This window comes from Ambystoma mexicanum, chromosome 10, assembly GCF_040938575.1.
Source record: "Ambystoma mexicanum isolate Mex_15411 chromosome 10, UKY_AmexF1_1, whole genome shotgun sequence".
NCBI lineage: Eukaryota > Metazoa > Chordata > Amphibia > Caudata > Ambystomatidae > Ambystoma > Ambystoma mexicanum.
Genome location: NC_090932.1, coordinates 647,221,235 through 647,235,350, shown reverse-complemented (window position 1 = coordinate 647,235,350; position 14,116 = coordinate 647,221,235). Strand labels below are relative to the sequence as shown.

The following is a 14,116-nucleotide window of genomic DNA, read 5'->3' as shown; positions in this document are numbered from 1 at the left end:
GCTGATCAACATCTCTAACTACATTGAGGGTTAGAGCCCTCTCTTGGAACTCGAGGGGCACTAACTCGCTCTGTAATGACATTACGAGGTCATATCTCTTTCTTTCGTACAACCTGATTTTTGTTCAAGAAACATGGCTACTCAGACCCTTTGATGTAGAGGGTTTTGCTTCCCACCACCAACTGTTTACAAAGGGGGCAGTGGGACATCCGATGGGAGGGGGTCTAACGCTCTTTTGTAGGAATAAGATTTTTGGGAGCTCGTATGTCCTTGCTAATGACGACTCAGGGATTATTATTGTAAGAGCAGTACTGAAGGATATGGATGGTGATAAAGGGTGGTTATTGGTAAATGTGTCCTGGAACCCTGCTCGATATCCAGTCATACCGTTTGTCCAGAAACTCTGGGACCTGTTGAATCTACTTACTATGCAATTTCCAAGTGATTACATATTATTGATGGGAGATCTCAACTCTTATTGTTTGAAAGAGAATATGTCAGTCGATCAAAGAAAGCAGAGGAGCACGGATGGGAGAGTTTGGGCTGAATTTATGAAAGACTGGGCCTTCAATGGTAACTTGGAAAAGAATAATGAGATTGCCCCGACTTGATACTCAACCATTGATTATATTTTTGCCTCTCAGAATTTGTTTGATGCCTGTATTCAATTCAAAATCTGAGGAGAAATGATGAGTGATCATGCTATGTTGACTGCTAAATTTTGTATTCCCCGGGTTCAAAGGGTGCCATACATGAAACAACTGCTCTCACTTAACACGGCTGGGAGCAGGTTGGCCAAATTTAATAAGGGGGGCCAGATATTGAACGAACAACTAGAGACAATGATTTTGGATCATGATGACCAGGATCTCCTGTATCAATTTGAACCAAATAACTTTTTAAGTCTTCTTTGGAGACTGCCCCTTCCCCCCTAAATTGGGTTTGAGTAAGATCAATTCTAACCATGCACATTGTTTTGATATTGGCATTCTTGAAAAGAAAAAAGAGAGAAGAAGGACTCTTTATCTGTTAAACCTCGCAAAAAAGGATAAGGTTGAGTACTCTTTGGAGGTCAGACAGATAAACAACAAATTTAGGAACTGGATGAGATTGCATCGCACAATAAGACTACAGACAGAGGGTGAGACTGTGTTGAAAACTCTCTCAGAAATTCCCGCAGTTTTTGGTCATTAATTAACAAAACTAATGTACATGGCCAAGAAACTATTATTCAGGAGCATTCCTGGGTGGAGCACTTAACTAAGATCTATGGTGCAAAAGAGTGCAAGTCACTGATTAATATTACATCAGGTAATTGGGCTCTGTCTTATACTGTGGAGGAGATTAGATTGACAATAAGTAAAGCATCGGCTTCCCGTGCTGCATGGCTAAATGGTTTACCTAATGCTATCCTGAAATCTAATCCAGATACTTGGTCCAGGGTCCTAAAAGCCCTATTCGATAATATCATTGCAACAACTACTATACCTTATTCTTGGAAAACTATTATAATAATACCTATTTTCAAGCATGGTGACCGCCTAGCTGCAAGCAACTAGCGCCCGATATCCCTTTTGGATGCAGACAGCAAAATATTTGCGGGTCTGGTCCTTAGAGATCTTGAAGAATGGGCTTCAACTAGTAAAATCATATCCGAATTTCAGACTGGATTTTGTAGGGGTCTGTCTACCTCACTTAATAATCTTATTCTAACTTGTTTAAATGTGGGGAGTACAGCCAAGGGGGGGGGGGAGACCACTCTCTGGGGCTTGGGTGGATTTATCCCAGGCCTTTGACACTGTAAATAGCAAGCATCTGTGGTGAAAGCTGAAAACCTGGGGGATTCCTGAACCACTGTTAGCCATTCTTATTGAATTACATCAGAATTGTACACTAAGAGTCTGACTATGAACTGCGGGTGATCTATCGCAGCTGATTGCAATTCAGAGAGGGGTTCGTCAGGGTTGCCTGGTGGCCCCTTTCCTATTTAATCTCTATATCTCAGATATATTAAATTCCTTTCTGACTCTTTTGTTGGCTAGTCCTAAGATTGGTGAGACTAAGCTTTCCTTTTTAGTCTATGCGGACGATATCATGGTATTGGATTATACGCAAATAGGCCTACAAAGGCTAATGAAGGCACTGGGAGATTACGCATTAGCCAACAATCTGAAAATCAACCCAGATGAATCCAACGTGATGATCTTTAAGCGCCCTTTGACGAAACAATGCCTTTTTCTTGGAAAATCAAAGGTACAGTTGTACCGGTGGTAAGGGAACTCACTTATCTGGCCTCGAAGATCACCCCATGCCCAACTAAAACAGACTTGATAACTATATTAGACCTGAAAGCAGCTAAATTGGGCTCTCATATGCTAAGGATACATCTAAAATATTGCAAATTTACACTTACCCCCTTGATAAAGTACTATGTGGGTAAGGTCATACCAAAGTTGCTTTTTGGTCTTGAGTGCAGTATTCAAGGTTTTCTTATTAACTGGGAACGTGTTGAGGTGAAAATATGGAAGAGGGTTCTTAGCCTCCCAAACTCTGTTCCAACGGCCTTGGTTCGATATGAGTTGAGTCTTATGTCTCTTTTATTCTCCATGGAACTAAGATGGGTCTCATTATTTAGACTGACAAAGGATCCCCAATGTGATACTCTTTATGGGGATGTTCATTGTCAAATGATTAAGGGGTATAATACCTTTTTGGAAATGCTGAAAACAAAATCTCTTGATATCATTATAGCAGCAGACACGGATGTTGATACCCTGAATTCCAACCCTTTGAGATCGAAGGAATTTATGAAGAGAAGGGATTGGTCTAGGACTATTGAGGGGGTAAGGGCAGCTAAATTGTCTACTAACTTTTCCGTATATGATAGACTGAGAGCTACCCTCCCCACTTATCTGAGACAGTTTCCAGATCCTAAGGCAAGGATGAACTTTCTTCGATTTAAATTGAATATCTTGCCGACGCTAGAAATACTGCATATTTGTGATAAGAGTGTGTATCCATCGGACATATGCCAAGAATGTGATGAAAACGTTAAACAAACTATGAAACACTTAATTCTATCCTGTCCAGGTACAAGGGATCTGATTCAGGGGACATTGCAGAGGTTCTCCTCTGCATACCGCCTGAACTTGTTTTCCTGATACTTTTACTCTGTAACATGAGCTCTTGCACTCTTGGGTGAACGTCAAGGTGCTGGCATGCCAATCAATCTGTGGATTATGTACCTCTAACCATGGGATACCTAATATAACTTTGAACTGCGGAGCACTGATTAGGTCAAACAATATCTTTTCTCGATGTCCATCCTGGTAGAGCAAGGTGCAGGCCTCAGTACACTGTGCAATGGTCCTGATATTAGCTGGGTACCATCAACCGCCGTGACGTTCTCAACCACTGACTTAGGGTACTTAGCAATACCAATCTTGCTTGCGAGTTTGTGATCTATGTAGTTTCCAATCACACCACTGTCCACGTATGCTTCTAAAGCATGCAGTTTGGAAGATTGACAGTGACTACTCAGGATGACGGGTACAACGAAAGGAGAGATCTGAGATTCCCTCTTCTGGCTCGACAAGCCGACCTCTAAGCTTGTCGGGCATATGATTTTTCCATCTGATCTTCCCTATTTTCTCCTTTTTCAGCCTTATCTAAGGCTCCTACCGGTTTCCAGGGAGGTTTCACCAGACAGTTGCGAAGGAAAATGTCCAGCTGAACCACAATAGAGGCATAAATGCTGCAGTCTTCTCTTCTCTCTTTGCTCCTTTGACATGGGGCCCTGAGCACCTCCCAATTGCATTGGCTCAGGATGGCTCTCAGTTACATGGCGACTACCATTATCTTTTGGACAGACATAGTATGATCTATTATCTGACCGGGAACGATCTGCTCGTCGATCTTGCAAGCAATGGTCCAGTTGAATAGTGAGATCAATGAATTCCGCACAACCTGTGAGAGGATTCACAACCTGTCCCAAAATTTCTTTTAGTTCTCCCCCTAGACCCAGATAGAAGAGTGTCATTTTCTTCTTTTCTGGCCAGTTAGTTTCTGCTACCAACTGATTGAAGAAAGCTACATAAGCCAGCAAATCTTGGCTGCCTTGTCGTAGGGAAAGTAGTTCATTGTCCAAGGCCTGCCCCTGTGTATGACGGGCAAAGAGTTTCACTAGTTCCTGCTGAAACCCAGGAAAGTTTCTTAACAAAGGATCATCCCTGTTCACCAGAGGAATGGACCAAGCATTGCCCACCTAAATAGGATAATACAAATGCCACTTTAGACTGGTCTGATGGAAAAAACCCTGGTCTGGACAGGAAATGCAAATGACACTGATTCATGAACACTGCGAAATGCTTAGGATCCCCCACAAACCGTTCGGGGGGAGCCAATGGAATATTTCCAGGTACAACTACCTGAACCAGAGGCACTGGTGGGGAAACTTGCACTGGAGGAAGACCACCTGGAAGTGGGGCTTGGCATGCCTGTGTTTGTAGTAGTTGACCGCCCAACTCATCAGTGCGATCTCTATTAAGTACCAACTCCCGTCTCAAGGAATCGGTTTCAGACCGTGCTGCATGGACTTCAGCACGTAGTCCCCCCAATAACTGGGACAAATTATCTATATCTGTGGTACTCCATTACGCTTGGGCAGAGTAGTTTAAGTACTGGCTTTGCGTTCTGTAATGCTTACTTTGTCCCTTCTGGAGCATAAATGCTCCGGGACCCTGGTGATCTGGCAATACTGGTTAAACAGGATTTCCCCCTGTCATAATGGAGAGAAAAAATAGGAGGGGGACTGAGATCATTATTATGTGGTAACTCTACTATGGCTCTCCCCTCTTCCCACCTTGACTGACTCCCGTATAGTTCCTATGGCCCCCACTCCCCTCACCTGTGTTTTGATATTAGGGAGCTCTCCATCCTGCATTCATGCAGAAGTGCATTGGTGGTGAGGCTCAAAAGGTACTTATACTGTAAAACGTTGAAAAGCCTCTGAAGGTAAGTGTCTACATTTTTGGAGGGGTCTTTAGTCTTTAATCAGGAGAGCAGTGAAGTCTCTGAGAGAAAAAAGGTTCTGAAATGGGAGAGATCTCTTGATGATTTAGCAACTCTCTCTTTCTTTTGCAGGTTCGCTGAAGAAAGAAGTTTCACTTGAGGAGCACGGGTGTCATCGAAGAAAAAGCATGAAGTCTTCTCTTGAGGTAAATATGTGTGCGTAGTGAGGAAAGGAGCACAGCACAACGTGCCTTTGTTACCAAGCTATGAGTTTTCTCTTGAGGTAAGTATGCGCGCATAGTTAGGAAAAGTGGCGCGGCACAACGTGCATTCTTTACCAAGTTATGGTTCCTTTTCTGTGAGGCAAGGCGTTGTAATGATTAAAAAGCATGTCGGATCTTCAGGTCCGTAAGCATGTAGGGTTATTTTTATTCGCTACTATGTTTTTAATGTTCTTTCATTAACTGTGGTACCTTTGTCTTTACAGGTTTTAGGAGGTCGGAGGCTGCTGATTGAACTGAGGAACTACAGAGAATGAAGTCACCCTTCGGAGGACTGCTGCTGTGGAAAGTTCATAACATTACTTTTTTCTATTGTCTTACAGGTCTGTGAGCTGAGCACCAGTAGCGTTACACCACTGTCAGCGGGACTAGCGGGAAGCACGTGTTACTGCGGGGGTGGGGCTTTTATAGTCCTCTATGCCCAATGACTAGTTCTCATTAACTTATTAGACAGTGACCCGAAGGGCGGCCATCTTAAGGGGAATGGTAAACCATTGAATCTCTATGGGAGCCCATTGTAACTTTGGTGCTGGGGAATGTGAGAATGCCAGGTTTGCCATGCTAAAACCCATCTAGCCCCTACAGATCTGTACCAAGAGCCCTTCCTGGCCCGAACACCTGATCCCAACCCAGAAACCCTGTAAGTGATCATGACCGCGGAGGACATTGGAATTCGAAAGGCATATCAGGCAATTGGAGAATATGTGGGCAGGGCATACGGTAGGGTCAGAATTGGCAGAGGCCCTTAGTGACCAACAGGAACGTCAAGAAAGGTTGACTAGGTTTGATAGGTTCCAATACACGAAGAGGGTACACAGAGAGGGAGACAAAGCAAGACACCTGTTAGCCTAATTGTTTCAGAAGGAATCTCCACAGGGAGCCACTACTACGCAGATATATGATGAGTTTGGTACATGGGCAGTCACACAGCAACATATTAATGTTTATTATAAAAAGCTGTACACTAGCGAAGGCACATACACGGAGGAGGAGGCAGGGGATTTATTAGAGTTTGCACAGATACTAAAGCTGTCACAACATCAGAGGGAGGAATGAGAAGCACCCATTGAGGTAGAGGAGATTATGAGGGCTCTCCGGTCAATGCAAAGAGGGAAATCCCTAGGCACAGATGGTCTGCTGGTGGAATTCTACCTAAAGTACGCAGACATATCGGTCCCCCTTCTGAAACAAGTGTATGAGCAGCCTATGAACAAGGGGTTCTTCCTGGTACCATGGGGGAGACACTAATCACGGTACTGTTGAAACCCCACAAAGATCCAAACTATTGTGACTTGTATAGACCCATCTCCCTCAATAATGTAGATTCTAAAATATCGGGGAAAGTGCTGGCAACAAGGCTGTCTGCAGTGGTTCCAGACCTCACACCTGAATGAGTGTGGATTTGTGGGTGTGAGAAACACCTTGATGAATATTAGGAGAATGCAGTATATAATGGAACAAGTGCAGGATTCAAAAGAAGAGCTTGCCCTTATGGCCTTAGATGCAAACAAAGCTTTTGACTCTGTGGAGGGGCCTTGGCTATTCCAGGTAATGCAGGCATTTGGGTGGGGACCAAATATTCAGAGATGGATTCATTTATTGTAGAGGGAACCTGTGGCACGAGTTAAAATTGGGGGATGGATATCATCACAGTGGATACTGGAGAAGGGGTGGGGGCTGCCCATTTTCATCATGGTTGCTTGCCATGGCTCTAGAACCTCTGGCTGGGTACTTTTGACACTATATATCAGATACAGGGATCAGGGTCCTTGGCATCGCCCATAATATCTCTCTGTACGCGGATGACGCATTATTGTATGTCTGTAACCCAAGGGAGAATATCCTGATAATATTGAAGATACTTGGTAATTTTAGGCGGCTGTCAGTTTTTTTGGTGAACAGAGAAAAGTATCTGCTGTTCCCACTGGCGGCGTTGCGGAGCTAGCCAAGGGAACTGCTTCCTCAAGGGGAGATACCTTGGGAATAAGAGTCATTCCGATACTAAGGCATTACAGTTTTCCACGAGATGGAAGAAACTTTTTTTTGTAACAAAGCAAGGGCATTGTTAGGTATAGGTGACTCTGTGGCTTTTTGGAAGACTGTGCCATTGTCCATGATCGGAAGAATTGCTTTCTGTAAGATGGTAGTATTACCTAAATTGCTTTATTATTTTATAAACATTCCATACAAGATCAAAAGGGTATTTTTAAAATGCTACATATGAAAGTTGGGCAATTGCGATGGGAAACGGGCCATAGACGAGTGGCTTTAGAGACACTATGTAGATCGAACCAAGGTGGGGGGTTCACACTCCCAGATTTTGAGATCTACTTCATGGCAGCTCTGTTACAGACAGTGACCAATTGAAATGTTTCTTCAGAGGGGGACCAATGGAGGTTCCTATTGGGGCTCCCGAGGAATGGGGAAGTCATTGAGTTGTTGTGGGACTCAATGGTCACAGTGGGAACAAGTCCAATATATGCTGTTCCAAGGGAGAAATGGCAGGACCTTCCAAAGAAATAATGTAATTCATGGATGTTAAGTCCAAACTTACCATTGGGGTTCGATCCGATCATATGAGAGATCATGAGAACCTTTAATACTGGTAAATTACGAGGAAAGGGGCTAGACTAGGATAGGGAATATGAGAGGGAACCTTCTATCGATCGTGCAATGGAGACAAAGGTATGCAATGACTCAGGGAACCTTTCTGGGTTATGTACGGTTGGTTAAGAGACTGGCTGCCTGGGGGGTCAAAGGGAAGTGGGGGCGGGACATGGGGCATGAGATCACAGATGCTCAGTGTGCACGAATTTTGGAACAAGTGACAAAGTTATCCAGGAACGCAAGTTTCCGTCTAATCCAATACAATTTCCTGCACAGAGTTTACATGACTCCATCCAGACTGCATACGATTCACCCGCAACACCCACATGGATGTCCTAGAGGTGGGGAAGCATCAGCAGGATTTTGGCATATGATCTGGGACTGTAGGGTGATCCAGGCATGGGAAAAATTAACACCTGGAGACAGGAGACATAGTATGTATGAGTGTACTCAAGAGATCAGTTTGTGGGGATTGGTGCCGGGGGGGAAAGGGAAAACTGAAGAAGAAAGTAGTCAAATTCTTGCTTCTATTGACAAAACACAGGATTGCGATACCCTGGAAATGCCCGGAAGACGCCTCAGTATAATCTTGGGCCGGGGATGCACAACGATGGGGGATGGCTGAAGCAGAAATCCTAAGAGGGAGGGTGGATTCAGATAAAGCGGGGGCACTGGACTGGGGACAATTGTTTAATGAACTAATGTCGACACCAGACTTGTGCCTAACTGGAAAAAGGGCAGTTGGAGAGGCAGCAAAGTTATGAGGGAATTATGAGCAGTGGGTGGTAAAAGAGGAAGAATGGAGGGGGGTGTTCTGCTGGGGAAATGTTTATTCACTGCCCGGTTGCTATGGGGAAAGCAGTCAGGATAATATCTACTGATGAAAACTTTGACTGTTGTATCGACTGTATAAAAATTAGAAGAGAACCTGCCGATCTCGTAACACTGTTCCGCTGCCTGAGATCCCAGTGCCAACAGGACATTACAAGTTTCAGCGGCCCGGGATGTCAGGCAGCAGAAACTGTAAGTGCCCATTCCCGTGGAGTTCCGTAGGACTCCACATGAATAGGGTCACAAAAGCACTGGCACTGTTGATAACAGTGCCGCTGCTTCCATTGAAACCATGGCTGCAGGGGCCGGTGCTCCCAGCAGGTCAGACCTGCTGGGAGCACCGGTCCCTGCAGGCATTCTCATAGTTTGATGGTCCAGAAAGGGTACAGGTACTTTGCTACCAGCATACTTATTTCAGGACCACCAGATTTGGAATGAGGCCACTTAAAATAAATATGTATTTTTTTAAAGTATGAAATGTGGAATCACTTGACCAGCGCCCCGAGAATGTCCTGTAACGAAACTGCAATGGTGAATGCTCGGGACGCCATAACTCCTCTGACAGAATGCATACCGAATATTGAAATGTTTGTTTTTGCTAATGCCAAAATCTCTCTTACCCATCTGCATATAGTAGCTACTGACACTGTGTGAAAAGATTCCCTATGTGCAATAAGCAGCGGTGACAGTCCCTGCGGCCTAACTAGTGCAGAGAATCTCTCGTATTCCTTAATTCAACATGCTACGCACAACTTCACGTTGTCCGGAAAGTTTGAGTAGGAAATCACATCCGTATTCCCTTTAGTCCGCCTGGTGACACGGAACGCCACTCCGTCTGAATAGAAAACGTTCCTATAGATTTCTAATGCTCTGACGTCTGAAACTCTCTTGCATGACACAAGACAGTTGCTGTCTCGACAACTGGCCGTTAGCCGGCCCTCAGGAGAATAACTCTAAGACTTATTTAACATCCCACAATGTGGTATACTTTGGGGCTGGTGGCCTAACCATCTTGCCACCCTTTAGCAGCCTGACTACCGCTGCTTGTTCACCTGAACTACAGGGGCTGAAACAGGATTAACACACTGTTGCTCACACCAGGCCTCACAGAGCATCCATACAGCACCATAGCTCCTGGAGGTCGAAGGGGCCCAAGACTCTCTCATAAAGAGAGCTGTCTGTTCCGAAATCACTGGCATGTTCCAGCGTTGCCTGAAACTCTGCAAGCCAGCAGCCGGGGGCTCTGTGTCTGAATCAGAGGATAGGGTTGCCCTGATGGATCGGAGAGCATATTCTCTTGATATGATATAATGTGGCATTTATAACTTGCCTATACACATGTGTTTTAAGGCACGACAAGGAAAGGAAGGGGAAACAGAGGCAGGACAAAAAGCAACTATCTTACTAGGCCTGGTGACATTGAGATAGCACAAGTGCCGGGGAGCGGGGAGTGGAGAAGTGCCACGGCAGGGGGGGGTGGGAGGATGGACAAGTGCAGGACAAGGAATCAACACAACAAGTAGTGCTACCAACATGTGGCAAGTGCGGGTGTTGAAGTGCAGACAAAAGTGTCTAATAAGTGCAGGAAAGGGGACTGTAGGGTTACAGATACAGACCACAAGTGCAGGGGTGCCAGGAGGCAGTTTGGGTATGCAGCTGGACAGGCAAGGGACCTGGGCCCGAATTCAGAGGGTAGCCAGGTAACGAGGGCCTGTATCAGACAGGCGATCAGCAGGGGAGAGGAAGAGAGAAGGCAGAAGCAAAGAGGAAGGTCTTGAGGTGCTTCCGGAACCAGAGATGGTTCTACTCAAGTTTCAGAGAGGTAGGGAGGCTGTTCCGGAGGGAGGCACTACCCGAAGAAAGAGATCTGCCTCCAAATTGTTGCTTGGAGAAGCAACTGACCCTAAGGGAGAAGTGAGGAAATGAAGAAAACCTCTGAGGAGGTGCTGCTGATAGTTAGACTTCTTAGAAACATCCGAGATGTGAGGAGAGAAGGAGAGTGTGGAGTCGAAGAACACCCTGAGGTTCTTAGCCTCACAGGTGGAAGCAGGAAGAGGGCCCAGATTGGGCGGCCAGAAAGTGACAGGAAAGGAAGGTGCTGGTGAGCCGATGAGGAGGATCTCTGTCTTACTGGCATTAAGGCAGAGATCATTGACAATCTGGGATCAGAGAGGGAGAAGAGGCGGCTGAGGATAGCCTGAAAGCGAGCTGAGTGTCATCCACATAGCACTGAGAGTTGGAGCAGAGAGCAGCTATGCGGTGGGCTAGAGGTGGAAGGTATTGGTTGAACAGCCAGGGAGAAAGATTAGACCCATGGGGAACACCACAGCTAGAGAGGGAGATAAAGGAGAGGAAGGAACCAAGTTGGACCTGGGAGGATCGGTCAGAGAGAAAGGAGGTCAACCAGGCCAGGGCATGATCAGTGATACCCAGGTTATCATGGAGCCGGTTGGCAGGATAGACAGTATCAAAAGCAGAAGAGAGATTGAGTAGGATGAGGACAGAAGGGTGGTTAGTATCAAGGTTGCAAGCAGGTCTTCACAGGTGTTTAGGAGAGCAGTTTCCATGATTCTAGACGCTCTGAAGCCAGACTGATGGTCATGGAGACAACCAACAGATTCAGTGTGAATGTTAAGCTGGGAGACGGCCAGCTTTTCCAAGAGTTTGCCCAGAAATGGAGTAATGGAGTTCGGGTGATAATTAGCCGGACAGGAGGGGTCGGCTGAGGGTTTCTTAAGAGGAGGGTGCACAAAAGAGTGCTTCAGGGGGGAAGGGAAGGGTCCAGTGGTGAAAGGGTGGTTTCAGAAGTCAGCCAAGGGTGGAGCGAGGGTGTCAATGTGGCCCTTGATGGTTTTGGATGAACAGGGAAGAACCTGTTTTGACGAGACGTTCATAGATCGGACTTGTCTAGAAACCTTGTTGGGGGTGAACAAAGGAAAGGAAGAGAAGGGAGGAGCAGAGGCAGCCGCAGGAAGGCCAGAGGTAGAGGAAAAAGTAGAGGAAGAAGGAGGAGAGGAAGAGAGGGTGGACAGGATGTCCTGGGTTTTTGATATAAAATGTGAAGCCAAGGCCGTTCAGAGGGCCTGGGAGGGGACAGGAGAGGTAGAGACTGCAGCTGGATTGGACAGCTCCTTGCAGATTTTAAAGAGTTCGTCCGAGTTGTTAGATACCGCAGAGATGCGTGCTTGGATGTATGCTCTTTTCTTACTGTGGACAGAGAGTCAGTACTGCCGTTGGAGCAGGCGGCAGGCCAGTTTGTCAGAGGGTGCACAAGAGGCCCGCCATTTCCTCTCAGCCACCCTACACTTGCGTTTTACAAGGTCTGAGTCGTACCAAGATTTGCACTTGGCTTTGGGCTTCCAGTTGATCTTAATTTACAAATCTGGACACAAACTGGACTTATAAGGCTCTATCAGATATGTAGAAAAGGAAAGCAAGCACTCCTTATTGTGGGGGTGTTGAGTTAAGACAGGATGGCATTTTTAGGAGATAGAGCTGGAAGAAGAGTGTCCGGAGCAGAGAGCGAGAGGGAGGGGGTTGGGGTATTGCTGATAGGGTACAATGGTATAGGGCTTCAGCCTGGCTAAGGGGGACGACCATACCACTGATACCAGAGCTGGATAGGGCTAGGACTAACATTCAGATAAATTGGAGAAGCCTGTGGTGCAGAGCACACAGTCTGATGGCAGAGAACCTTTAGAGGCATTGGAGCAAGCATGAAAAAAGGTAAATAGAGAACATATTACAGCTTTCTGTGAGCTATAGTCCATACATTGGTGGAGAAAGCTAGACAACCTAGGTAGAGGATAGCGTAGCCCCAGATCTTTTCCAGACCTAGCAACACCCCTGTAGACAAGAATTGTGCAAGGGCACTCATCTCCATGTGACTGTGATTTGGGGTGAACACTGTCCTGGGCAGGCTTCTAGGAAACCTTCTGGAATGGACATTGGGCATACAGTCCTTACGAGCAGGTATTAGTGTAGAAAAGTGTATTGACCCTCCCATCCTTTAAATAACAGTCATAAAGTCACAAGTGAAAGGCCAGGGGATGAAGGCAAGGTGACAACAGAGGTCAGGGACTGCCACATACTCTATTATACAGGCCTCAGGGCCATATATATATATATATATATATATATATATATATATATACATATAGGATCCACAAGTTTTCCATCCCATTTCTGGCACCATTTGTATCATCCTCTACTGCCCAAGACCCCTGTTTTGGCCCCTACTTAATTAAAATACTGAAACAATTTGCCAGAGTAAGGAAGTGCACATGCTGTCTGAGAATCTTCACCCATGGAAGCCTGTGAGCTGTGCAGTCACTTTGGCGAATACTGGATTGTGGAGAGACAAAAACTTGCATGTGGCACTACCAAATACTGTGCTGGGGCCTACACACTTCTGCTTGTGGGTGCCTGTGATTGTGAGGGAGAATTCAGAAAACAGGACATAAAGAGACGTCAGGTGAAGAACCGAGCAGTCATCAGTTTCCGAGCAGGAGATATTGGCAAAGTAATTCTAAGCTGTAAATTGATCAGGCACACAGTTAAGAGCACTAAGAGGTACAGGAGTTTTCCCAAACTGTACCCAAACATAATGCACACTTGCACTGCTCACAGAGATGAAATTGATCGCAGTTTTGCATGGCCTGACCCTTGCCCTGCCAAGGTATTAAAACAAGATGTGGGATATAGGAGTCTGAATGCAGAGGTGCAATTGCAGAGTAGAACTTTAATAAGCAGCAACGAGGTGAAGATGAGATACATCGGAGGAGCGAAAGTGGAGGGGCAAGAGAGAGGTCAGTAGGAATTTTAACAAGTGACAGAGTGGAGAAAAGGATATATAGAGAGGAGAAGCAGAAAGAGGGGGGAAGGAGTTCAAGAGAAGAAGAAAACAGGTGAAGAGATGGGGAGAGATGGGGCAGAAAGTCGAGAGGAGAAGAAAAGAGGAGGAGGAGACAAGATGGTCAGGTGGTGGATATGACCACGTAAAGAGGAAGAGAAGAGATGGTAAAAAGAATAGAAGATAGGACACCCTTACGAATCTGGGCCATAATTACATTCTTAATGTGGTGGAGGGAGGTTTGAGAAGCTAGACCAAGCTATGATGGGAGACAGATTGGGAGACACAACCAGGAGGGTATAGATAAGGCCCATCATGTACAATTAGCAATGCATTGCATGGCCCTTTTAGAAGACCTGAGGATACCAGGTGGTAGTACCTGCTAAAGGAATCTGGGAGGAGAAACACATGACCTTAATGACATTGGCAGCAACCAAGAAAGACCTAGAGTCAAGAAAGAAGTGTGGGACACTATAAATCCCAGAGACTGTGAGTGAATGTTTTCTGATGAGGATGTGGGCCTGAAGATGGGAAG

General features: G+C 45.7%; 1 protein-coding gene across 6 annotated transcripts in view; it reads left to right on the top strand.

Annotated features, from left to right (window-relative positions):
- LOC138491615 (ubiquitin carboxyl-terminal hydrolase 48-like) overlaps window positions 1–14,116 on the top strand; it is a 1,427,336-nt gene that overhangs the window by 1,009,232 nt on the left and 403,988 nt on the right. The window lies entirely within an intron of this gene.